This window comes from Zootoca vivipara, chromosome 2 (assembly GCF_965207765.1).
Source record: "Zootoca vivipara chromosome 2, rZooViv2.hap1.1, whole genome shotgun sequence".
Taxonomy (NCBI): Eukaryota; Metazoa; Chordata; class Lepidosauria; order Squamata; family Lacertidae; genus Zootoca; species Zootoca vivipara.
Window position 1 is genome coordinate 87,031,577 of NC_142584.1, and position 24,150 is coordinate 87,055,726.

At 43.3% G+C, this 24,150-nt stretch overlaps 1 long non-coding RNA gene across 2 annotated transcripts; it reads left to right on the forward strand.

Annotated features, from left to right (window-relative positions):
* The first annotated feature begins 7,868 nt into the window (after positions 1-7,868).
* LOC118080793 (uncharacterized) lies at positions 7,869-14,219 on the forward strand. Of its 2 annotated transcripts, none has more exons than XR_004692019.3 (3): positions 7,869-8,668; positions 9,288-9,382; positions 11,219-14,219. It is a non-coding gene; the product is annotated as an uncharacterized LOC118080793 (long non-coding RNA). The 2 variants fall into 2 exon arrangements; XR_004692018.3 differs by having other exon boundaries at positions 7,869-8,633.
* The last annotated feature ends 9,931 nt before the right edge of the window (positions 14,220-24,150 follow it).

Sequence of the window (24,150 nt, forward strand, 5' to 3'; positions counted from 1 at the left end):
CCAAGATGGCCCCGAGGGTCATCTAGTCCAACCCCCTGCAATGCAAATGACTTTCAATATGTTGGTTTCCATCATATTCTGAAGACACACCTCTTCACCTTTAACATATGAGTTATATATTTTGTGACAGCCAAAAGCTCATGCCCTTTTTCTCTGTACCCCATTCTGTTGCCTATCTATTGAATAAAAACCTAAGGAAGTTCTGGGCACCACAGTTCAAGAAGGATACTGATAAGCTGGAACGCGTCCAGAAGAGGGCAACCAAAATGGTCAAAGGCCTGGAAATGATGCCTTATGAGGAACGGCTTAGGGAGCTGGGTATGTTTAGCCTGGAGAAGAGAAGGTTAAGGGGTGATATGATAGCCATGTTCAAATATATAAAAGGATGTCATATGGAGGAGGGAGAAAGATTGTTTTCTGCTGCTCCAGAGAAGCGGACACGGAGCAATGGATTCAAACTACAAGAAAGAAGATTCCACCTAAACATTAGGAAGAACTTCCTGACAGTAAGAGCTGTTTGGCAGTGGAATTTGCTACCAAGGAGTGTGGTGGAGTCTCCTTCTTTGGAGGTCTTTAAGCAGAGGCTTGATAGGCATATGTCAAGAATGCTTTGATGGTGTTTCCTGCTTGGCAGGGGGTTGGACTGGATGGCCCTTGGGGTCTCTTCCAACTCTATGATTCTATGATTCTATGGAAGAGCATACTTAAGTCACCATGGGAACAGAGCTAGCACCATCACAAAGTATTTAATTTCCCCATTTAATTCCCAACAGCTCTTTTCCATATTAGATGGACTGCTGCCTCAGAAAGTTATCCCTTTGTAGCATAATATTTTGGGGGTGGGTGGCTGGGGGAATATTAGGCTTTCCCCAATGATCTTGAGAAGGCCACGAGCCTACATTCACAGCATCACCACCGAAATGTTGCACAGAAAGTGGAATTTAATGTGTGCATGAAGCCCCTTGTGATGCCCCCTGCACAAACCTGTTCTGGGGTTTCCCCCAATCCTTCAGAGCAGATTTAGGGTGTATGAGAGGCACCGGGGGTGGGGGAGAGTCTTACTGTGCAAGTGGACCTTGTTCCACACATGCAACAACTTATTTGAATTGGCCCACTAGTAGTAAATTTGAGGATATATGATGTGATTTCAATATGATTGCCTGGGTTGGGGCAGTGGCATCGCAACGGGGGTGGTGTGGGGGTGGTGCACTCCCAGTGCCATGTCTCCGGGGGATGACAAGGCGGCGCCCCACTGCGGCAGCACGAGCAGCCATCACGCCGTTGCAGCCGCATGTGGAGGATCCTCTGTTCGTGGCTGCAGCCGCGAGCAGAGGATCCCGATACCGCGCCGTCGACAAACCGCAACGTAGCACACTTGTGCGGCATCACTATGTACGGCGCATGCATCATACATAGCGACACCACACATGCGCGCTACGGAGCAATGCCCCACCCCTGGATGCACGTCATATTTGCCACTCCGGGTGCCCGAGTGGTTTCCTTTGCCACTGGGTTGGGGTAGGAAGTGACATTCATCCAGGTGCTCAGTATTATATGCAAAAGAATATTCTAGAAGTTCAGCTTTTAGAAAAAAAATATTGTAGTATGAAGCTTCTAGGTTTTATGGCTATATATCGAACTTTGAAAGAATGACCAGAATGTTGTAATATACTGTACACTTACTTACTGATTGATACTTGTGTGCATGAAAGGGTTAACCTGAGCTCAGGTTGCCTGTGGCGGGTGGAGCTCCCTGAACGTGTACTGAACGTCTCTAAAAGGAGATTCTACAACCTGAACCATTGCTAACTCAAATATTGCATGAACCTTTTTGTAAGGAAATCAAGTTATTTTCTTTTTAAGTCACTTGGAAGCCCTTTCCCCTTCATTTTTATGGCCATCAGATGGAACTTGTTTGCCATGGGCGTAGCTAGGAGGTTGGCAGAAGCTGGGACAGAAAAACGGGAGCTTACTCCGTTGTGGGGTTCGAACCGCCAACCTTCCAATCAGCAAGCCCAAGAGGCTCAGTGGTTTAAACCACAGCACCACCCGCATCCCAAATGCAGATGTAGACAAACACTGGCTCTCTCAGCCTGAAGCAAGATGAACGCCACAACCCATAGTTGCCTTTGACTGGAGTTCTGTCCAGGGGTCCTTTACCTTTTACCTTTACCTAGCCAGGAGGATGCAGGGGGGCAGATGCCCCCCAATCAAGTAAATAAATACAAATACTTATCTAACTGACCAATTGTGTCCCAGATAACTCTGTTCTGCCCCACCTAATTTAAAGCCTGCCCCCCCCAACATAAATCCTGGCTACGCCCATGTTGTTTGCTGTTACTTCAGGAAAGTCAGTGAATAAAACACTTGGTTATTTGCAAAGCTAATTGTCTGTGATTTATTCTAGCCTAAGTATTTTCCTGGGGAACACCTGTTTAGAAGTGGCAGATGCAAATCTAACTAAGTTTTAATGTACTTGGTAACATTTGACATTGTGCTTAACTCTGCTAAAGGAGAGTAAGGATCTTTCTTCCAAACCCCTCTCTCCAACACAAAATAGGTCTGCAGATGGCACAGAATAAAAAAATAAGGTGGCTGCACACTTCATTGGTTATGTAGGCTAAGTGTATGCCTTATGAATAGTCAATGGTCGAGCTAAAAAAAGACCACATAACCAGAAAGAACTTCTATATGTATACATAGGTTTGCTTTCTTGAGCTCAGTGTCTTTTGGTTTTATTTTTAACTCCTGCCTGACAAAAACGCAATGAGGTCTATTTTATAGTAATAATAATTTAATAATAATTTATTATTTATACCCCACCCATCTGGCCGGGTTCCCCCAGCCACTCTGGGCGGCTTCCAACAAAATATTAAAATACAGAAATCCATCAAACATTAAAAGCTTCCCTAAACAGGGCTGCCTTGAGATGCCTTCTAAAGGTCTGTTAATTGTTATTCTCTTTGACCTCTGGTGGGAGGGCATTCCACAGGGTGGGTGCCACTACCGAGAAGTATATTCCATTTGTGATCATTTCTTTGTGAAATGGCTTTCTGTTGTTTCAGGGAGTCATTTTCACAAAAGGGTTGCTCTCCCACACCCACATCAGTTGCAGGTGTGCATAAGGGCCCTCTCATTTTTTTCCATACCTCTTAGCCATTTAGGTAGATGAAATTCAGGTTCCTTTCAGACAAGCTGTTTTTTTCAAATTTCAGGGCACATGACCTGCGCCTCACTTTTACCCAGGCGTCCAAAAACATGTGGCCCTGAAGAAAGCACTTTTTCCAGGGCAAGTGCGATGCACGAGAGCATGGCACCCAAAATGGCCACCACAATCTTTGGCAAAAGGGGGGGAATATCCTGTTTTTCCCCAAGACACTTGGCAGGTATGCATGGAAGGTGGAGGGAGGGAGGGTTCATCTCAAGAGCAAATCTCAAAATAGCAAAATGTCTATGGCCTGCCCTGGCTTCTTGTAATAGCTCTGCTCCTCAGTTGGCTAATTAGCAAAATTTATTTCACATTTAGCAATTACAACTCAAAAACAGATAAGCTCTCCCAAAGGTCTTCATTCCCCCTTTTAGCATTTTCTTTTGTTTCCACCATACTTTTAGGATTATGACCTTGATGAATTCACAGATTATTGGATTAACCGTCAAGGCAGGCCAGACAATGGTCTTCTAGCTACCCACTGGTGATTTTCTAGATCCTCTCTGCAGATGTGGACGTTGGAAATGTTTGTGAATTTAAATCTGCTTTAGTGAGAGAGGTGGTTTCTCCCTCTTCTTCCAGAAGATGGCAATCAACACAAATTTATGACACCTTGCTAAGTTTTCAAAAGGCGGCTTGGGAGTGACCTCTGTCTATTGTGAACAAATTTAATTAAGATGAAACTTCTAGAGAAGGGTCTTTTGCTTTAAAGTAAAGAAAGAGTAATTGGAAATCTTATTCAGCCGGCTTGTAAGAATTAAGCTGCCATAGGTAGTAAGAGCAAGAGAAAGGAAGATCCAAGTAAATAATAAATGGATTAAAAAAACAAAGAAATCAAAGAGCTTTTTCCATATCAACACAAGTGCATAGCCGAGCTGCTTGCTTCTTTATTGTATGTTAAATTGCCCTTTTGCTGTGATATCCAGCAGCACGTTTCGGGGCAAGGACAATAAGTATTCCAGTGCTAAACAGACAATAATATAACTCAGGGGTTCCCAACAAAAATTTCTCGAGGACCCCTCATCGAGCCGCTATTGTGACAAGGACCCCCATTAATTCCTAATCCTAAAATTAAAAAGTGAGAGCCAAATTAAGTCTTTTTATATTTTATATTTATACGTTTTTTACAGTTACAACAGAGTACTCCATCAGTATACAGTTAGTTTTAATTTTCAGTTCTTAATGAGATGAGTTAAATCTGTCCTTTGAGTCCATTATTTCTGAAATATTAGGTTCCAAACTTGAAACTTTCACTCTGAAATCCGACCGCATGTCGAGCCGATTCCTATATTTGTTTTTCATGAAACACATGGAAGAAAATGCTTGCTCACACCGATATGTGGTTGCAAATGGAAGGCTCTTTTTCATTGCCTTATCTCCAAGTTTCTTGTAGTCCTTGCGGCATACAGCAGAACTAATGCCTCTATCTAATTTTAGTTTTGCGCTAGACTCTGCTCATGCAGGAAGCGGCCAAAACAAAAAATCTGTTATCATATGAAATATATTTAATATTTTTTTTATTCTAATAGCATCTTGCGGACCCCTCTGGCATAGCTCGCGGACCCCTGGGGGTCCCCGGACCACCTGTTGGGAACCACTGATAATATAACTCTACCTCTGAGCTGGGGTGGAGAATATCCATGGTAGAGCAGGTGATTTGCATGCAGAAAGTCTTATTTTAATCCCTTGCATTTCCAGGGTCTCAGGGCCAACACTTAGAGATGTTCCTACTCCTCTGTTTCCCGCAGTTCCAGTGATCTTGAGCAGGGCCGGCCCTCCATGAGGCAAGGTGAAGGAACTGCCTCAGGGAGCAGGATCCACAGGAACAGCAGATCCAGCCTCCAAGGAACGGATCACCCGCTGCTATGGTGGCAGCAACAGCAGTGGTGTGCTCCTTGGAGGCTGGTTATACAGCTCCTCTACAGGGGCCTCTTGGCAAACAGGGGCACTGCCGGTCTCTTCCCCCTTGTTCCAGGTGTAGGTCTTTATTTCCCTCTTGTTCCTGATGTAGATCTTCACTCACCCCTCTGGCAGGGAGGAGGCATCATTTTGTGGTTCACCTCAGGTGCCAAAATGGCTTGGGCTGGCCCTGAAACACTGCATTTTAGAAACAAAATTAAAAAAATCCTTCCAGTAGCACCTTAGAGACCAACTAAGTTTGGTTTTGGTATGAGCTTTTGCGTGCATGCACACTTCTTCAGATGCATTATAGTGCCATCTGATACTTCTGTTGAAATTCAAAGAAACTTCAGAGAGGCAAAATTATCTGACCTGTGGAGGGCAGGTAGGTAGGCAGGCGGTGAGTTAACCCCCCCCCCCAAACCTCCATGGTTGAAAGGCTGTTCAGGCTCCTCCTCCTCCACTGCTATTTACATAGCAAAAGCAAGATGTTTGCTGCCTTAATGCAATTAACCGTTTCAGTCTTATCTGGCCCCCAGGAATTTTTTAGCATCCTTCTTCCACTAAAAGTAGGCAGAACTGATCCAGATGGACCAACTGTATGATGCTGGGTGTGTGTGTGTGTTATATTGTAACCTGCTTTCATTAATCCAGGGTTAATTAATTATCCTTCCTTTATTCCATTCAATACCTAACAGAGATTAGGATTCCCACTCTGTGACCCTTCTGAAGTGGTAAAACTGTGCAACCCTTTTTTAATTATAAGGCAGTAATAACCAGAAGTAATTGATCTTGATTATGCAGTGGCTCTGCATTGAATGAACACCTAGAATATGAAGGACTAAGTTCATCCCTAAAATGAATAAATAATTTTTTTAGTAACCACTACGAATGAAAAGTTTTTAGAGGCATGTGTTAACTTTACATAGAAATTAAGTTTCCTGAGCACAATAATGACAGTGACATTGCTGATAATCCATGTGTCTCTGAATGCCAATTGCAGGGAATCACAAATGGGGAGAGAATGAATGAATGAATGTTTATTTGCATCAGCCATCAGCCAAAGCAATAAAACAACAATACAATATACTGTACAAAGAATAGAAATGTGGAAAGGGCTGTTGCAGTCAGGACCTGCTCTTGGGCTTTCCACAAGCATCTGGTTGGCCAATGTGAGAACAGGAGGCTGGACTAGATGGGCCATTGGCCCAATCCAACTCTTTGTATGCTCTTATCTACTGCAATGATGTGGGTGAATCAGGCTGACCTTTGAGACTTGACTATGAAACACACACTAGCTTTTGCAAGAACCAGGTGTGCTGGAGTTAGTGGGAGACAGGACTGTTGTGACGGAAGGAGCCGCCACAATGAAAATCCTGGGAAGAGCTTCATCAATCATTTTGCTTTACATTAGCAAGCCTCATTATTCCTGTTGTGCTGATGGAGAATAATGATGATGGCAAAGCAAAGATTCCCAAGGATGCAGATGGGGGTAATTCAATTTAAGTTTTCTCATTCTCCATCTTGGGTAGTTTTCAGCCGACTCTGCCAAAGTCAAGAGACACAGCTTTAGCATGCGGTACAAAGTGATATCAGCATGTTCTCAGTTTCCCCAAGATGCGAGAAGTTCAGGAGATTCATCTCCCTTTGGCTAAGAGAGCACTGGAGACAGGCAGGGAAATGGAGGCAGTATAGGAAACTTACAAAGAGGTTTTCCTGGGTTTGCATTGGCAGAGCAGATGTATGTGTGAGTGGGTGGGAAGCATGTTCCCAGGTTTTTTCTTCCGTCAGCCGTGGGGCTTCCTCACCCCTTCACTGGTCCCAGTTGGGAGCGAAACTATATGTGCCAGATACTCAGCAGTCATAACAAGGCCATCCTGCTCTCTGTAAGCATGACCAAAGCAGCCACAGCTGCAGAATCCTATGACTAGACAAATCAGAATCAACACAGGTGGTCAGAGCACCTAAAGCAGAGCTCCTCAAGGTCTTTTACTGATCGCTGCTGAAATGAGTAAGTGGGCTTTAGCAAGTTCATGATCAGACTTGCTAAAGTATGGGGCCAATGAGCATTGCCTCATGCTTCCCGTCATGTGATGCAGGCGAAACCCCTTCCAAATTGGGAGGGGTGGCTAATACCCCAGAGGACAGGATCACACTTCAAAATGACTTTAACAGATTAGACAACTGGGCCAAAGCAAACAAGATGAATTTTAACAAGGAGAAATGTAAAGTACTACACTTGGGCAAAAAAAATGAAAGGCACGAATACAGGATGGGTGACACCTGGCTTGAGAGCAGTACCTGTGAAAAGGATCTAGGAGTCCTGGTAGACCACAAACTTGACATGAGTCAACAGTGTGATGCAGCAGCTAAAAAAGCCAATGCAATTCTGGGCTGCATCAATAGGAGTATAGCATCTAGATCTAGGGAAGTAATAGTACCACTGTATTCTGCTCTGGTCAGACCTCACCTGGAGTACTGTGTCCAGTTCTGGGCACCACAGTTCAAGAAGGATACTGACAAGCTGGAATGTGTCCAGAGGAGGGCAACCAAAATGGTCAAAGGCCTGGAAACGATGCCTTATGAGGAACGGCTTAGGGAGCTGGGTATGTTTAGCCTGGAGAAGAGAAGGTTAAGGGGTGATATGATAGCCATGTTCAAATATATGAAAGGATGTCATATGGAGGAGGGAGAAAGATTGTTGTCTGCTGCTCCAGAGAAGCGGACACGGAGCAATGGATTCAAACTACAAGAAAGAATATTCCACCTAAACATTAGGAAGAACTTCCTGACAGTAAGAGCTGTTCGGCAGTGGAATTTGCTACCAAGGAGTGTGGTGGAGTCTCCTTCTTTGGAGGTCTTTAAGCAGAGGCTTGACAGGCATATGTCAAGAATGCTTTGATGGTGTTTCCTGCTTGGCAGGGGGCTGGACTGGATGGCCCTTGTGGTCTCTTCCAACTCTATGATTCTATGAAACACCTGGATATGGCTTCAAAGTTCTATTATTCCCTCCTTCAGAGTTGCACAGCTAGCCTCTGTGGACCTCACATGTGAGCAGTTAAACGTGCAGGGAAATAAGAGGAAACAGCACCCCAAGCTTGAGATGTCCTGCCTGCTGCTGATTCAGAAGTGGTGTGGCAGCCTGCCTGGTCCACCTGTTTATTTCTCCCTTCTTTATTCTCCCTCCTGATGCTTGTGAGATGAACTCCCAACAACAGAGCAAAGCAATCTCAGCCATTTAGCTCGCTGTCAGGAGAAGTTCAAGGATTATTCATCTGCCCGCTTTTAACAACGTGGTCAGAAATCATAAAGGCACCACGAGAGTCGGCGAACACTTCAAAGCTGTGACTCAGCTGCTCCTGAATGAACTCACATTTTGAATGTTTTCTGAGACGTCCTGGACCTCAAATCTCAACAAGCTTGGATGCATTTACAAGATCACCATGCCATAAAACCAAACACACAGTAGGAGCTCTGCAGACGAGCCTGGGAAAGATGCTGCTTGGACCCTGGAGAGATGCTGCCGGTCAGTGTCACCAATACTGAGCTAGATGGACCATGGTATGACTTGTTGTAGGGCAGTTTCCTATGTTGCTAGTTTCGCCGTATAAAATTGATTTTCTGAACTGGCGAATCTCTGAATTAAAGGAGTTCCAAAGCTGGGGTGTAACAACTGAGGGACATCCTGCCTTAACACATCTTTGTGTCATTAATGAGATCCATTGGACTGAATGGAGATTTTCTGGCCATGCCATATTGGTGAATCTCTACTACAGTTACCATAAGTGTCTTTCAGAGTATAGCAAGATATTCATGGTACTGATTACCTGCATTTATTCAACAGGACTCAAATCCTTGATATATTCTACAGATTTTATGGTATTGTGCAATTTGTTTTAATTAATAATTACCCTGGGAATCATTAGAGTTTGTGTTGGATCAGGGAATCCGTAACCATAGGAAGCAGCAGGAAGTAGACTTGCAAATGGTAAATCAAGCCCTGCTTTTGTTCTCTTCCTTGAGAACAATATTTTCTGTTCCTCCACACCCTAGAATGAACCCTGCAATTAATATTTATTAAAGGCTTGAGTTTCTGAGATTAGAGAATTAGCAAGTGTCAAGGCAGACTGTCACTCAGCATCAAAATATAAGCAATCTCACACTGATTCTTCTTATTCAGATGTAAATATCGCTGAGATCAATGGGACTCACTGCCAGTGGTCTGGACGGAGAAGCTAATGAATGAAACACAAAAGGCAAAAGGGACAGAAGACAGTATGAAATTCTAAATGATTTTGATTGCTCCTAAATTTTAACAGTTAGCATTGCTATACTTTTTACTCCATGGGGCCGGTTGATCATTTTTAAAAAAAGTCTCCTGGAACATTGTTTGCATCTGTCTGTCTTGGGAGACAATGGAAGAGTGTGTCTTGGGAGGCGGCAGCAGATAAAGTCAAACCATTGGAGCAGGCATCCCCAAACTGCGGCCCTCCAGATGTTTTGGCCTACAACTCCCATGATCCCTGGCTAACAGGACCAGTGGTCAAGGATGATGGGAATTGTAGTCCAAAACATCTGGAGGGCCAAAGTTTGGGGATGCCTGCATTGGAGAGTTACTGTGCCTGCTGTGGCTGTAGTGACTGATATAGGAGAGACATGTTTTATTGCAGCTGGGGCAGATGAAGGCTCCCTGTTGTGCTGCTGCTGATGCACCATGGCGTTTCTTCTCTCTGCATTCCTCCCAGAGGTCATTCTTCCTTTGGACACTGCTGTGGATAATCCAATATTAAGCAAAATGTTCACTAGGTGCAAATGATAGGCCAAAGTCAAACTGAGAGCTGGCATACGTAAGTTTTCCAAGTAGCCACCACATGCCACAATGAGCAACTTTGCTGCATTTGTAAAAGCAGCGTTTTAATTTGGGTTCCCATACGTCTGGAATTTCCCAGACATAACCAGTATACCGTAGTCGGAAGCAGCGTCCAGGCAGAACTTGTGGGGTAAATGTCCAGGAAAATCTGGACGTATGGCAGTGTTGTTTTTGCTAATATTCCTTTAAAAATTCTCAAAAAAAAGTTCAACAACTTTGCCCCCCCCCAAAAAAACTCTCTTTTAAAAGAGATTACTCTTTTTAAAGAGAATTAAATGAATTTTAACATGGCGTAGACTTTTGTGAACTTGAATCCATTTTATCTGATGAAACAATCCCAAAGTTAACACTGGACTAATGTATGGGTGTGATCAGTGCTTTTTTAAACAGAAAAATAGGTCTTGAAGTTGTTATGGTAAGTCCCATCCTTTGTAACAACAGCAACAGCAACAACAACAACAATTGAGGTGCTGGTGCTGTGTACCCTTGAGTGCCCCCTGAAAAAAAGCACTGGGTGTGATAAGCATTTAGCTTTACTTTTACTGCTGTTTTGAACATTGATTTAGGACTCTCAGTGTCCCAGAGTGCAAAGAAGCATTGTCATCCCTGCCCAGGGTGCTTATCTATTTGTACAAATGCTTTGGAAAAGGTTGAAGTATATTAAGTCGCTTATTGCTAGTTAAGCAATTGCATGGCTCCCTTGTGACATTATTTATTACCCCATTAATTTATCCGTAATGAGGATAAAGAAATGCATTCGTGTTTGTTCCATCCAGCACCACATTAAACTTTCATCCTCTGCCAGGCACTTTGCTAGCACACACGGGGTTTTTTTTTTCCTTCCTAAATGTAATATCAACTGGTGTGGAAATCAAGAGCCTGGCAATCAGCATTTACATGCACCTTTCTCTATGCAAATCAGCTGGTGAGAAGATTGATAAGTTTACATAATGTGAAGGCTGATTTGACTGCCAAGATATATAAAAAGAGCAAACATCCACATTCGCTCCAACCATTTGAGAAGCTCCACTCATTAGTGTAATGTTATCTACGATTTTCTCTCTTGCAAAAAGGAAGCTCATCTTAAAGTGACATGGGCCTAAATCTCGGGGAGGTCAAGGCAGAAAGGATGATGGGATGAAAGCCACATCTGGACCTGGTATTCAAATCAAATGTTTACCGAAGACTTCAGTGCTGTGCTTTGGTGAATAATTAGTTGTACTTTTGTCCTTTGGTTTCAGCAGATGAACTGGAACATCTTGGTGTCTTCATTCATTATTATCATCAAGCATGAGTGATGAAAAGCAGGCGCTGGATCTTAGCCCAGAAGCAATGTGCACCTGTTCTTTCCTTGGATTCATGTTCCACCTGCTTTCAAGTCTGTTCCATTTTTGGTTTGAATTCACCGTTAATCAGATATTATCAGCACTCAATAGGCATTTCAACCAAGAATGAAAACATACGAATGAGAAAGGAAAATAGATAATTGGCTGATCTGGAGTGGCAGCGGGACCACCATTCAAAAGATCTAGTTTGGCTTCAGCTTAGTACAACATTTTGTCAGGGGTTCCCGGTGTGATGTCCACGAATCTGGCTCCCTGCCTTTTCGTCTCACTGCATGTACCCACCGTTTCAAAGACAGACCAAGACTGGGAGTGAATGCTCCTTGGCAGATGGGATGTGGATGAAAGAAAGCAGATAGGAGTTAGCCTTCAATCACTACTTCTCCACTCCATTCCAGTTCTGGAATGAGTTTCATTTATAAAAACAGTGTCAAAGGGGCTCAATGCCATGTGTTTGAATGTGTGTTGGAGACTGGAGGAGTTCTGTATTATTTCGGCATATTTACAAACATACAAGTTGAACATCCATGGAGGTAGATGGCACGGCCCACCCATCCAGCCTATGCCAACCTGATGTTTGAGGCCAGATGTTTTGGGGTTCAACGGCCACCACCCTCAGCCAGTAGAGATGGGGCTGATGGGGGTTTGCCCCCCAAAGCACCTGATAGGCACCAGGCAAGCGGAAGCTGGTTCAATCACTCCAAAAGCAACTCCGCTGCCCCACAACCAATCTCCAAAGAGAGGCAGCTCCCACCCAAGGTGCCTTCTGAATCCAGACGCTTCTTTGTTCTCTATCTCCAGGCCAATGAGTAAAAGTCTGAAATTTCTCATCTTGTGCTCCTCTTTACAGCCTAGGTTGTTCTTTGCTAGGAGGAGTGAGAAAAGGCTTGCTCCCTGTTGAGACTTCTGCATATTTCCTAGCCATTCAAAAAGCACCTAATGGACATTTAGCCAGCAGCTCCCTAACATAAAGTAGAGGTGTCCAGGGCTGGTTGATTCCCTTGACTTGTAACATGCTTCCTGCAGTCTTTCCAGTCCCATTAATCCTTTAATTTCCACTCCCCACCCCGAACTTACAGAGGTATCATTATTAATGAGAACCTGAGTTCGAGTTCCAGGGCAAGGATCATAGTAAAAAAAACAAAAAAACAAACAAAACAAAAACCATGAACAGTAAACACCACATTATGAGGCTACCACTTTCAAACTTCGACATTCTTACTATTAACAGCTGCAGTTTTGCTGCCTCCCTGACTTTATATGCTTCATCCTGGTCACAGATTTCCCCATTGCTGCGTTCCATCACAACACAGCATCTGCAGACAGGGCCACACAGAGTGGGCAGGCAGTGTGGTTACTTAACCTTGTAGAAACCTGAAGGAGAGATAACTTGTGAGTTGTGACCTAAGGAGGCTCATTAGAAGATGGCCGTTTGTGTCCTTGGATGTGAGCAACAGATTCATCAGTGATAATTTCCGGAATAAAAATCCAGGAATGGGCCAGATAAATGATTGGACTCCTGTCATGCATTTGTAGTATTACGGGGTATATTCCCCTTGAACAAAGGCACACCTGTTCTGCAAGTGTTAAGACAGAGGAACAGATGGGCGGTTTTCAGTTCTAATGAGGGAAGCTGGAAAAATGGAGGCAGGTTGTTGTGCCTCAAACTGACAGGTGTAAAATATAAGGACTTCCACCCTGCATGCATGCATCCATTTAAAATAATTTCTGCCCCACTCTTCCGGGCTAAGGAGGTGTGAGTGGCAGACAGTGGAAGATTAAGAACAGCATGAAATATAAATAAAATATAGTAAACAGTAAAGTCAGTGGCATTTCACCTTCTTGGTGTGCAATCAAGATCGGATCCACATCACTACTTGGTGATTCAAAGATAGTCATTTGCCTCCCTTCAATTGTATCAAATGTCCTGTTACAGTTCTCAAACTAGCTTCCTATCGGATAAGATGGTGGGCAGAGAAGCAACTGGAATAGCAAGACTTACCTGTCATACACTCCAGTCATGCTTTCCCTCCCCATCCAGCTACAAAGCCAAGAGAGGAGGGGGAAGAGTGAACAGGGAGCTAGAAACATCCAAGGCATGATGGATCCTGGGTTGTCAGCACGGCTCACTGAAAACCAAGGGACAATGGAGTGGTCCAGATTCCTGCACCTGCCCCCTCAGTCAGCGTGAGGATGCACTTTGAGGTTTTCCGATTGTCGTTACGTTGCACGTTCTTTGTTTGTGCCAGACACTAGCCGATCCCAGCAGGGGACGATCAATCGCAGTGGGGAAAGGGAGTCATGGGTAGGATCTTCATACACTATGAGAAGTGATGGAGGATGTTGGGCATGGAGAAATGGACCCCATCTGACTCCTCACCAAGGAAAGACCGCCACTGAGAAACAGGAGCACCTGCTTGCCACAGAACAGCAGTTGCAGCAACTTGCAAGGCAAAGAGTTGGGTGGTGAGGGCATCCCCTTCACCACCTGCTTCCATCAACTGCATCTTCTGTCAGGTGACAGGAATGCAGCAAGAGGCATCTCACGAGGCCAGAAGCCTGTTCTTGGGGAGTCAATGAGCTGCCTGAAAAGTCATTTTTACACACACACACTCTGCGGGATTTACGTATAAGCTAGACAAGCTATAGTTTAGGGCCCCACTCTCTTTGGGGCCTCAAAAAATTTAAGGGAAAAAACACCTGGATGTACATTTCCAAAATATAATACAATTACTTTGATAAAATGCATATTTTGTTCTGTGTGACTTTAGATACCTATCAGGTCCATAAATGACCATATAGCATATATTCAACACGAAAAACAGCGACAATTTGTTGTTGACAAAGGACAGCTGGACATATAAAGGGCCCCGTTACCTTCAGTAGCTTAGGGCCTCATCAAACCATCAAGCTCTGCGCGCGCGCACACACACACACACACACACATATATGCATGTATGTGCGTATTCATTTGGTGATTCAGATGTTTGACAATTGGACATGTCTGGAACATTGTACTCACTGCAATTTTATAGTTCAAAAAGAGGCCAAAGACAGTGCTCAAATACAAAGTGGCTCTTTAGTGATTCTGCCATGGAAAAGGACACTTTAATTGTACTTCTTTGTTGCTTGTTGACATTTTACTATAATCATTTGTAGTCTAAGGGCTAAATTAGCCAAGATCTAAAAAAAGGAAGCCATCTGAAGGAAAGATTTGTGTGTGTGCATGCTGACTCAGTGAACAAGCAGAAATATTTTGACTGTGGTTGTTGAATGTTTTTCCTAATTTAGATTTAAATTTCTTTATCCTGTTGAAGAAACGCGAAGTTAACCTTTAAAGATATTTGCTAGATTTTGAGATCAGCCAAAAAGCACTAGCCCTTGGGCCGAGGCTGGATTGCTTCTTGATAGGACAATCCTTAGTGCATTTGTCATAGGCAATCTACAAACTGCAGGAAGTCCTGTGCAAGCCACACTGAACACAGCAAGACTTACTTGTGTGTAAACTAGTGCAGGAAATTTACAAAGCGACGTGTTGTAAGTGGCACTTGAAATACGAAAGCTAAGATATAGGCTGGATTGTTTAGTGGTGGAGGGCTGAGGACAGCATGAATTCTGTGTGTGTTCATTTGTGCATATCACTGAGAGCCAGTGTGGTGTAGTAGTTAAGAGGGGTAGACTCGTAATCTGGTGAACTGGGTTTGTGTCTCCGCTCCTCCACATGCAGCTGCTGGGTGACCTTGGGCTAGTCACACTTCTTTGAAGTCTCTCATCCCCACTCACCTCACAGAGTGTTTGATGTGGGGGAGGAAGGGAAAGGAGAATGTTAGCCGCTTTGAGACTCTTTCGGGTAGTGATAAAGCGGGATATTAAATCCAAACTCTTCTTCTTCTTCTTCTTCTTCTTCTTCTTCTTCTTCTTCTTCTTCTTCTTCTTCTTCTTCTTCTTCTTCTTCTTCTTCTTCCTTCTTCATGGGATAGCTCACTTGGAAGAGCACGAGATTCTTAATCTCATTGTTCCTGCTCTGAAAAATGCTTTCCTGCATTCCCATTCCCCTGGGACACTGTGCTGTAGAGGCCTTCCCGCATGCATGCTATGAAACCTAGCATGGATGATGCCACTAAAGCTGTGTTTTAGTTTGGGAATCATTCCTTCCCACCTAGAACCCCAAGTTTTACCTGGAAAGAGCAATGCTGCTTTTGCTGAGGTAGAATGGAGGGACGCTGCCAAAGGTGCTCAGCAAAAAATCTTCCCTACTGCTGCCAGGCCAAACAGTAGTAAACAGGCAGCAAAATTGGGGAGGCGGTGGGGTGCTCTTTTCAGATGGAACTTTTGTAAAATCATTAAAGAGAACATCTAGGCTTCAAGCAGAATTATGTGACCACACAAGATTACAGGGGAGTAGGGGGAGAGAGACAAGGGCTACTTTTATCAGCTCTGTGGAAATATCTAAGGCAGCTTCCAAAATCCAAATCACAATGTTGCCAAAATGAAAATTAGATATTTGGGTCTTCCCATTAGGAAACCTTGAGGTTTTCAGGCAATTATCAGCTCCAAGGATTCAATTCCCCTTTTGCTACTGAATTTCTAGATTCCACTGCGATTAAATGTTCATGAGGAACTGTCAAAAAGCACCATGAATCTAGTATCTAGAAACAGAGGTAAAACAAGAACTGAATTAGTAAGGGATTGTGGTTGTGGAAGACCTGACTTTACTGCATGCTCCAGTACTATGTTATTTGCTTTCCGGGATATGTTTCCTCTACACTACTGCTGAGTGGAGGGGAGATTCCAACATCTTCAGGTCCTTCTCCACTTTCCCAGGAACTGCCAGGTTGGTGTATGCTGTGTGTAGCATTACATGCACTATGGTTGCCACCATAAGCTTAGCTCTCTGATCTCCGATCTCTGATCTCCGATACTTTAGTAGTGGCAACTAAACTTTGCTCAAGTAGTGGGCATCTTTTATAGCCATTCAAAACACCAGCGATCCCCTTCCATATTGGATTCTGCTCAGTCAGAGGATTGGAAAGAAGTGAAATTTATCTTTTGGCTCCAGAAGATGGCCAGGAATTGTAGCAATTTCCACAATCTTCATAGCTCCCTCCACAATAAATGCTTATTGCTTCTTGGGGATGTGGCAAAGAATCATCATCATCACCATTATTATTATTATTATTATTATTATTATTATTATTATTATTATTATTATTTGCTTTCCATCACTAAATATATATATTTTTAAAAAACAACCAGTGAGCATTTCCTTCACTTATCTTTAGACTTTTATAGTGTTTAGGTGTGTGCTCTGATATTAAGGCACTGTTCACGATCTATTAGTCAATGAAATCTTGCTCACTAGAGCACAGGTGAAGAACCTGTGCCCCCCCCCCCAGCTGCTTTTGAAGCAAGTCTTTCATCATCTGATTCCCATATGGGACCACTGCATATTCCTGCAATGCAGAAGATTGCACTAGATGATCCTCAGGTTCCCTTCTAACTCTACAATTCTATGATTCTATGACCCCCAGATCTTTGGCCATGTTGGAGTTGGAACCCAACAACATCGAGGAAGGGGCAGGCCCAGATTCTCCATCTCTACACTTGAGTTTTATTGTGAGGTAAACTACCCGAAGTTAAAACTCTCATGGCAGGATTTTGATATCAGAAAATTTAACTTAGTCTTTAGTTATGTCTGAAGAGTATGTGCCCTATTTATCATCAAGTCTGGTTATGTCTTTGTTAGGTGAAGGCAGACACTTTTACCACACATGGAAAGTATATCTGCCTTCATTCGTAAATTTGGTGGGGTTGTTTCCACATTAGGGTGATGACTTTTTTACAACCTCATTTCCCTGTATTTGATGAGCTTTCATTAAAGATTAGATAAAATCTTACTTCCAAAGAGATTTGATAAAAAAAACCTCACGCACAAAATGATTTAAAAAAATTTATTTATCAGTTTTTTGACCATTTTTGAAGTCACTGTAAGCAGATATAAAATTCAACCCAAGCTTTAGAGTCACATATATACAACATTATATAGGGTCATCAAACACACAAGGAAGCTTTTTTTAGCTGCAGTAACCGTATAGACGGCGCTAGAGGACAACGTTTTGCTACCTCTCCTGTAGGTTCTTTTCCCAGCATGCCCGGCAGGGTCTGCTGGCTGAGTTTTGAAGTCCCCAAAAGGTGTGACAGGTGCGCAGGTGTGACATTTGTATACCCTATGTTGCTAAGAACACTCCCCATTGTGGAATGTGGTTTTGTGTCCAAATTTGATACGAAATATATATATAGAATTGTTAATACAATTTTATGAAATGGTAAAATGGCATACAAAAAAAATAGAAACGGTTTGTGCGTAACCTTTTTAAATATTTCAATGGAATATACCTCATTTTAGTCATTAATAGGCAAAAGTTCATCCATTTGTGCTACAGGAAATAATTTTTGAGGGGGGAAAAATGCAAAAGTCATCACCCTATTCTACATACATTCTCTGCACTGAACACAAATACCTAAATGTGTCACATTTGAGGTGAGGACAGGCCTACTTTCTAAGTATGGTCAAAATAGATCAGTCATCATCCTAATTTTAATCAGCAGATTAAACCGAATAGAGATACCCGTTGGGCAAGTGACAGCAATGCCATGAAGCTGGCAAAGAAGTAAGGAGCGTTTTATCAAGCTTCTAGAGTTGATCAGAAATTGGTGAGTCAAGAGTGAGAATGGAATCATCATCATCACCATCATTTGTACCCCACCCATCTGACTGGATCTCCTCGGCCACTCTGGGCAGCTTCCAGCATATATAAAAACACAGAAAAACATTAAACCTTAAAAAGCTTCCCTAAACAGGGCTGCCTTCAGATGTCTTCTAAAGATCAGATAGCTGTTTATTTCCTTGACACCAGATAGGAGGGCGTTCCACAGGGCGGGCGCCACTACCGAGAAGGCCCTGGTTCCCTGTAATCTCACTTCTCGTAGTGAGGGAACCACCAGAAAACCCACAGTGCTGGACCTCGGTGTCCAGGCTGAATGATGGGAGTGGAGATGCTCCTTCAGGTATACTGGGTAGAGGCCCTTTTGGGCTTTAAAGGTCAGTACCAACACTTTGAATTGTGCTCAGAAACATACTGGGAGCCAATGCAAGTCTTTCAGGACCGGTGTTATATGGTTTCAGCAACTGCTCTCAGTCACCAGTCTAGCTGCCACATTCTGGATTAATTGTAGTTTTCAGAGTCACCTACAAAGGTAGCCCCACATAGAGTGCATTGCAGTAATCCAAGTGGGAGATAACCAGTGCATGCATCACTATTCTCACCACTTTGCAGGAGATACAAGACAATGCGTGTATGAACGCTCAGTAGTTAAACCAACATTGCTGCAAAGTGGCTACTTGATCAACGGCTGCATGTATTTCATTCAATGTTTTGATGGAATATTGTTAATGGATTAATTTTCCCATTAGAAGAAAGGAGCTTGGGCCGTATAATATTCAGGCTGTGAGAAAGGAAACTCCCTCAGTCATTCTCACCCCTCCCACAAAGCCTGACTTCAGATTTCATAAATATTATGCTTATTCCAGACCAGCATTTCAGCTAATCATATTACCGAAGGCTCTGAAACATGATATGCCTCCAGAAAAATGATTAATAACTAGCAGACTTCAGTCAGTGAAAAAGAGGGTGCTAATTTGCAGTGAGAAGGGGATATAAAAACAGCTTTTGGCTCCTAAAATTAGGTCACTCTTGCTGGGGCAGATCAATTTCTAGGAAACTACATGTGAATAAAAGATAATAATCCTTGAAATAGAATATGCACTGATGGAGATTCATCCTGACCACATTATTCTGTAAGTGGTGAAGATGAGCCAGAGATGAAATGGTGTGTATGGCTGTGGAAGAATAAATCTAGTGTTTCTTGGGGGAGGGTGGGGGAGGCTGCAATCAAGTTACTGTAATTCTGCCCCTCCCTCTGTGATTGGCTACTTTCCCCACCCCTTGCTCCTGTGTAAACCCCCCTTTCCTGCTGGCAGACATGCATTAAAATGCCCCCTGCCCTTTGTCTGTTAGCTCATAGACTCTTCTTCTTCTTCTTCTTCTTCTTCTTCTTCTTCTTCTTCTTCTTCTTCTTCTTCTTCTTCTTCTTCTTCTTCTTCTTCTTCTTCTTCTTCTTCTTCTTCTTCTTCTTCTTCTTCTTCTTCTTCTTCTTCTTCTTCTTCTTCTTCTTCTTCTCTTGGGAAGATCTAGCCAGGCACCAGTATCTGCCAGAGGTACTAACCGGTTGGTCTGGCTCCTAAGGTTAGTCATTGACTACTGTGTGGTTATCTATTTTGTGGAACTATGATATATTCCAGAACTTAGGAACATAGAAAGCTGCCTTATACTTCTTAGACCATTGATCCATCCAGCTCAGTATTGCTTGCACTGACTGGCAGTCACTCTTTGGGATTCTCGAAAGGGAATATTTCCTAGCCCAACTAAAACTTCTTCCGGCTTTCACGAACTGCTGAAAAATGCCTCTAGCTTTCATGACCCCCCCCCCCATCTCAGCCATCATTGTGAAAATGTTTGTATAGTAATTTAAGTTGCCCTCAGTGATGTTATCACATACCGTAGCCAAAATGTGGCTAGCTATACAATTTGGGGGGGGGGGGCATCATCCTATTTACAATTGGATCCCTGACTGGCTGGAATCACTCTTATGGGGTGGAGGAGGGGGAATGGAGCTGAATCAGCAGCAAGCAACCAGAGGAAACAATAGTGTTGCTGAGCAACACAGGAAAAAAAGAGGAATATTCATACTGCCTAAATGGGTTTACAGGAGAAATTTCCACCCGTGAAAGCTATTCATGTTGACCTGAAAACCAAGGCCTTGACTAACTGTGAATGCAGCACCAGTGGAACTGGCCGGGGCAACTCTTGCCCTCAAGAGCAGAGACCAACATGGTAGTGCTTCCTTCTCATTCACAAATCAGACAGATTCCTGTGTGATTTGAAATGGGCTAGACTGATGCTATTAGAATGACCTTTCGTGTCAGCAATAAAAAAACATACTTCTTGAAGGAGATGAAAAATAAATTAATGGATGTGGCAGCAATTTGAAGGAGACGCGCATTCTTCAAATTACATCAGTCTTCGCTGGAAACGTATGATGGGATCACTGAGATTGTCCTGTCAAGAGTGTTTATCCCTTGCTGGCTGGGATAAATTTGTGTCTGGAGAAGGCAAAATTGCTTTGATTCAGAGTGTTCTTAAGGCTGTGCTGCCAGCCATTCAGTGGGTCTACTCTAGTCATTCTGTGGGTGGTTCATTTCCCCCACCTTCAAGTCTCTTCTGACCCAAGTGCTGTGTGGCGTGATCCTTTCCTAATGGAATCGTAAAACTAAAACCCTTTGCATCTGGAGACCTTACAGGCCATAATAATGTGTTCAGGAGGATTAGCCAAGACATCCAAGCCAGATTCATATTGGCCGGATAATTATATTTTTCTTTCCAAGTTTCTTCAAATGTGTTCATCTCCATTCAGTAATTTCTAACTAGTTCCTCCACAGTGGGATTTATAAAGTTTGGACCCTTAAAAATAATACTGTGCACTTATTAACCTCAACATAATAATATCATTTTGCGTACACAAATATTATACAGATTAAAACCCAATTTATTAGGCATCAGTCAATCAAGGCATTTTAATAAGGAAAAATGTGGGGCACCCCTCAGAATGTGAAGCATTTGAAAGTAAAAGCTTGAATATAAGCAGAAGTTTTGACCAAACTGCGGGAGGCAGTGCAAGACAGGAGTGCCTGGCGTGCTATGGTCCGTGGGGTCACGAAGAGTCGGACACGACTAAACGACTAAACAACAACAACAATTGGGCCATCCCACAGCTCTTGGCTTATTTACAGTATTTGCTGTAGGTTCCCCAAAGTCTGTTTATATGACTTCTGGTCACCAGAGGTTTGGCCAATAGGGGCTTATTTTAACATGAGAGACAGAGTATGGGACAGACAAGGGAGACAGGTTTCAAGCCCTGAAAAGCTTAACATAGGCCATTCAACTATCACCTCACGAAATAGTTGTAAGGATAAAAAGGGAGGACGAGACATGTAAAGCACTCTGAGCTCCCTTGAAGAAGAGTATGGTTATTTTAAAAATGTGTCTACTTGAGAGACTGATCCGATAGTTTTAACTATTTTAATTGCCATGCTTTTTATCTGGCTTAGTTTTTATTATATATCTCAATGTCCCACTGGAATTGTTACTGTATATTTTAACTATGTATGTATTGAGTTTATAGTAGTAAACTGCTAGAAAGCCATGTAAGTAAGTAAGTAAGTAAGTAAGTAAGTAAGTAAGTAAGTAAGTAAGTAAGTGAATGAATGAATGAATGAATTCTATATCCCACCATTCTCCCAAGAAGCTCAGATGAGGATTTGGGCTGCAGTGACCCCATGGAGTTAGCACCCACACAGGAACTTTCCTCCTTGTTGTTGTTTCCCATATTTCAGGGCTGAAGTAAATCCCACAGTAAGCTCCCATGGGGAGCCCTGGATCAAGTGGAGCCCTGAAGCCACTGGGCCAGAACACTAATTCTTGGGAGCAGGCTGCAGGATCAGGAATAGAGACAATTTGACTCCCCAGGCATTCGTTTGGGCTTCCTCCAGCTTGCAGTTTCGTTTGCAAATCTCCCAACTGTTTCCATGTACATTTTTCATTTTTTGGTCAAGCTGGAACCATCTGGATGATGTCAGTGGAACTTATTTAGCGTCAAGTCAGAAAGCAAGGATATCATTTTGCTTTCTGGATGCGGACACTCAAAGCCCATCAGTGTTTTAGGCTTCCAAATATGGATACGATTCCAGGTTCCCCTGACAGCTGTTTGTTTCCTTAACCATTAATAATGGCACTAAAGCAAGACAGAACTAATAAAACGCTGAACATCAGCATTTTTGAAATCTCTTAACCTGAGGTCGCATTTATAGTGCTGCTAATTACATAGAGGTTTTAATGGTTATGTTTCTTACATTTGAATACCTCCAGTTTTTCCTGCCTCGTGTGGTCTTCTCTTACATCATTCAGTGGTTTGGGAACATGATAGTTTCAGAAACCTGACGAATGAATAATGTTAGGAATAATATTGCAAGTGCTATTAGTGAAAATGGAGATGGGAAGTGGGCATGTTGAGGCAAGGAATAGTGCACGTCTAGCACAATATATATTTTTCCACCAAATGGATTAATTTCTAAAGTTGGATTTGGTATTGGGCTTGTCTCTATAGTAATGTCTAAGAGTACTACCGACCAAATGCAAAGCATAACCATCATACAAGTTTCCTTGCCCTTGCCCTGTCATTGGTAAATACTCCAAGACTGGCTGCATTCAGATGTAGTGCTAAATCGGGTCCTCCCTAACAAGAGGGCACGTGTTGCGGTGTGACCTGGCAACTAGACCTGTGTTGTGGGTGGGAACGTTTGGATGTCCACAACACCCTATTGGAGGTCCCTCGATGCTGGCAGCAATCAGACCAATCAGTTCATCGAAGGACCTCTATTTAAACCCATGCACATGTCCCTGAACTTCCTCTTTGGGGCCAGTGCATCGGAACACCCGCTCACCTCTCCCTATATTTAGGGCTTGCACGCATGACCTTGCTATGCTGTCGTGTGTCGTCTGTCGTTGGGACAGGGGCACGGCAGAAATTTTCCCCACTTGGCTGATTGGCTGCTGCTATTTGGGTTTCACCTGCTGCGTAGCAAATCGTCACAACTTGTAAGGTTGTGGATAGGCTCTGGTTCAGGTGATAGGGGTGGCAGAGCACTGTGGCCATCCCTATGCGATGAGTATTCTGTTAAAGGAATCCTGGGACTCTTTGGTTTGTCAATCCTGAGAGGGGTTGTACCCTGAGCCTGAGTCCAGGGGGGCATCTGGCTGGTGGACTGGCTTGACCACGCCTTCCACTGTGCCAGGTGTTCACCCAAGGCTGACCTATGGTGTGCCCTGGGTCAGCGCTGCCTGCAAGGGTGCAGGGAGCTAGTCGAACCAAAGCCTACGCAACTACTCACTTGATTGTAATCCATAAAGTTGTGGCCTAAATTCTGCCAAAAACCAAACCAAAAATTTGAGTCTTGTCTGAATTTATTTGGGGATGGTTAAAGGGTCTACACATTCAAACCATGGTTTACAATGATGAGTCTTAGTAAGCCGTGGTCTCATACACTTTCCTCTCCAATTTCCTCCTTTGGCATGTCTGCGAAGAGGAGATGAAAATCCTCTTTCTGTTTTAAATAAACCACAGTTTAGTGTGGTGTCTTCAGAACCCAGGCACTGTAGGTAATACTGGACTACCATAACCCAGTATGCGCAAACTGTGTTTACACAGAAAGGGCTTCCTGCCCTTGCTTACTCCTAAACATAGGGATTCCTCTACCCTCAAGCAAATGCCAGCCACAGAGCAGGGATTATTCTCAGATACACAGTGTGGGAGGTAGGATTTACATTCCCCCTCCACATCCGCTGTAATCCAGATAAGTATCAGCCGCTTCAGCTGCTCTTTGCAGCTTTTAGAACAGGCACCCCCAAACTGCGGCCCTCCAGATGTTTTGGCCTACAACTCCCATGATCCCTAGCTAACAGGACCAGTGGTCAGGGATGATGGGAATTGTAGTCCCCAAACAGCTGAAGGGCCAGGTTTGGTCATGCCTGTTCTAGAACCTGCACATTAAATACAAAGATGCATTTAATGCCATGTCTAGTTTCCCCCTGCAAACTGCAAAGTATCCAGAACATATTTATCCAATGGTCCTTATTTTTCTTCTTCTGGACAAA